At 43.1% G+C, this 3,089-nt stretch overlaps 1 pseudogene; it reads left to right on the top strand.

Moving 5' to 3' along the window:
- Window positions 1-220: 220 nt before the first annotated feature.
- Window positions 221-2,766, top strand: LOC107554782 (zinc finger BED domain-containing protein 4-like; annotated as a pseudogene).
- The last annotated feature ends 323 nt before the right edge of the window (window positions 2,767-3,089 follow it).

The raw sequence follows: 3,089 nt of genomic DNA, 5'->3' as shown, positions 1-3,089 counted from the left end.
AAAATACAGTGAAAACGATATCGCCGCGGCCGATAAGTCTTTCCGTGTGGCCGATGATTTCCATATCGTGCATTTATGCTTCCTCTTTAAGACACGCCACTCAGATGTGAATCCAGCACCTGACAGACAGTAAAATGACCAATCGTCATTCACTTTCTAACGTGATGCTACGTTGTGTTACATACAATAACACTCTTCAAAAGTCTTATTCAAAAGTACCATGAGACATCAGATCCGCAGCCCAGCGGCAGCTCCGGTGGGAGACACAGACGTGATATAAACAAATTGAAACAAAAAAAAGACATGCTTACCTCACAAACGATCTGAAATCCCACGACTGGGTCTTCCTCAGACATGCGCGTTGTTTCGTGTACTTCTAAACAAGATGTGTTTTGCGGTGGACTCAAAAGCCGGTGCACACCAGAATGAAAGCTGGGTCAACACGAGAACTTTATGGTAAGTAATAATAATACGTTTGAATTCCTTTATATGTTTATTCAGGAATATCTGCTATATTTAATTGCCCATGATTGGCGTAATGTCGCGTGTAGTATACCTTTTCATATGTTCCGGTCTTATTTAATGCTGCTATATGCTGGTATCCAAGCATGTAATTATACGCCTTCGGGCTTGTATTATTTTTTTTACAATGAAACAGACAAGCAAAACAAAACAGATCAGAGACATAAATCTTTATTATTAACAAACTATCCCATACTATAATTAAAACAACCTGTTGCTCTGTAAAACTATATATGTATTGTACATCAAATACATGGAATTACGCATACTATTTTTGACATTTAAGAATATTAATTTGTTCATTAATTATGAATGTTATCTTTAACCTTCAGTAAGCAGCAGTAATTAATTATGTGACTGAAATATAAAATTAAACAAAACAGTTTGAACTAAAATGCTTTTTGTTTTTCATTCTGATAGATGGCTGGGCAGAAAACAAATCCCCTGTGGCAGTATTTTACGGAACCATCACCAGGGAATGCAAAATGTAACATTTGCAATGTCACCGTAAAAATGGGAGGTGCAACAGCAAAGAAAAAAAACACCTCAAACGTGGAGTCACCTTAAATATCGCCATGCATCTGTGTATGAGGAAGCACAGAAGAAAAGAGATGCTGCTTCTAGCTCTGCCTCAGTGAGCAAAGTCCAGACAACACTCACACATATTTTTGATACTCGAAGAAAATGGCAAAACTCTGATCCCAGGTCAAAAGTTATTGACACATTAATAACAGACATGATTGCCACAGACAATCAGCCTTTTACTGTGGTTTCAGATGTTGGCTTTCAACGGTTGTTGGCTGTGGACAAAGAAAAGTACTACCGCACAGACATGCTTGACAGTGTGCACAAAAAAGTAACAGATAAGATGAAAACTTTGATTGCACCGAAGAATTCTGGCTCCCGTTTAGCTTTCACCACAGACTGTTGATCTGGGGATGCTGAATCTGATGAGTCTCACCTGTCATTTTATTGACAAGAACTGGGAAAGAAAACAAGTCATCTTGAATGTTAAGGCCATGTTCGGCTGTCATACTGGGGAATACGTTAGCCAGATGTTTCTTGACATGCTTGACCAGTGGCAAATTTCAAGAGAAAGAGTAGTGCTTGTGCTCATGGTGCAAATGTTGTGAAAGGCATGCGACTGGCAGAAATGCCAGACTTCAGCTGCTGTGCTCATACGTTGCAACTTGTGGTGAATGATGGCATCAATCTGGGGATGCTGAATCTGATGAGTCTCACCTGTCATTTTATTGACAAGAACTGGGAAAGAAAACAAGTCATCTTGAATGTTAAGGCCATGTTCGGCTGTCATACTGGGGAATACGTTAGCCAGATGTTTCTTGACATGCTTGACCAGTGGCAAATTTCAAGAGAAAGAGTAGTGCTTGTGCTCAGAGATGGTGGTGCAAATGTTGTGAAAGGCATGCGACTGGCAGAAATGCCAGACTTCAGCTGCTGTGCTCATACGTTGCAACTTGTGGTGAATGATGGCATCGGCAGCCAGAGAGTGGCTGGGGATATCATTGCTAAGTTGAGGACATGTGCAACACACTTCAGTCACTCTGTGCTTGCAAAGCAACGTCTGAAGGCAATACAAGAAGAGCTTGGCCTTCCAAATAATGCCATAATTCAAGCTGTGCCAGCACGGTGGAACTCCACTCTGCACATGCTGCAAAGAATGTTGAGGCAGAAGTGTGCATTCAGTGTTTATGCAGGGGAACATGGGAAAATGTCATGCCCAACTGCAGATCATTGGGATATAATTTCAAATCTGGTAGAGACACTGGGTCCCATTGAAGAAGTCACCCTTGGAATGAGCAAAGCTGAAGCATCTTCCTCGTGCATTATTCCAAGCATTGCTGTGCTGAAAATGCTCCTGCAAGTAGAGGGTCCCACAACAAGAGGAATGCAAACACTGAGGCAGACAATGCTACAGAGCTTGGAAAAAAGGTTTGGTGCTGGCAGCCCTGCTGGGTCCTCGTTTTAAAGCCCATATGTTTACAGCAGCAGACACACTGGATAAAGCCAAACAGTGGATAGTGGAGGAACATGCCACTGCCTCAGCGCATCCAGAAGCCACTTCCAGAAAGGAAGGCCAAGGGCCAACAAGTCCTCCTAAACAATCAAGGAGAGAGGCAAATGAACCCACTGGCATTGTCGATCAAATTTATGCCAACATCCTCAAAGCTCAAGCTGCTCCAGAAGCGAGAGTGAACATCACAGAAGAACTGAACCTTTACCTCAGGGAGCCAGTTATTGGCTAATGGTGCTTTTCCACTGCATGGTACGACTCGGCTCGGCACGGCTCAGTACGGCACGGCACGGTTCGGTTCGGTTCGGCTCGGCACGGTTTGCATTTCCACTGCAGTTTAGTACCGCTTTAGAGTGGGCGAGATTATTCACATGTCGTTATAGTTGCGCCGCCTCTACTGCCACGACTCCTAAACAAAACTTTTTCATTCCGGGTCGCCCCATCAAGCTCTCGCTGGATCCGCTCCTCTGCTATCAATGAGAGGAACGTCTGTTCTTCTGCAACAGACAACAAAACTTTCTGGTTGTTAAAA

The sequence above is a fragment of the Sinocyclocheilus grahami genome, unplaced genomic scaffold, assembly GCF_001515645.1.
Source record: "Sinocyclocheilus grahami isolate Dianchi unplaced genomic scaffold, SAMN03320097.WGS_v1.1 scaffold513.1, whole genome shotgun sequence".
NCBI lineage: Eukaryota > Metazoa > Chordata > Actinopteri > Cypriniformes > Cyprinidae > Sinocyclocheilus > Sinocyclocheilus grahami.
The sequence above is the reverse complement of the archived record's forward strand: the minus strand, read 5'-3'. Positions and strand labels throughout refer to the sequence as shown.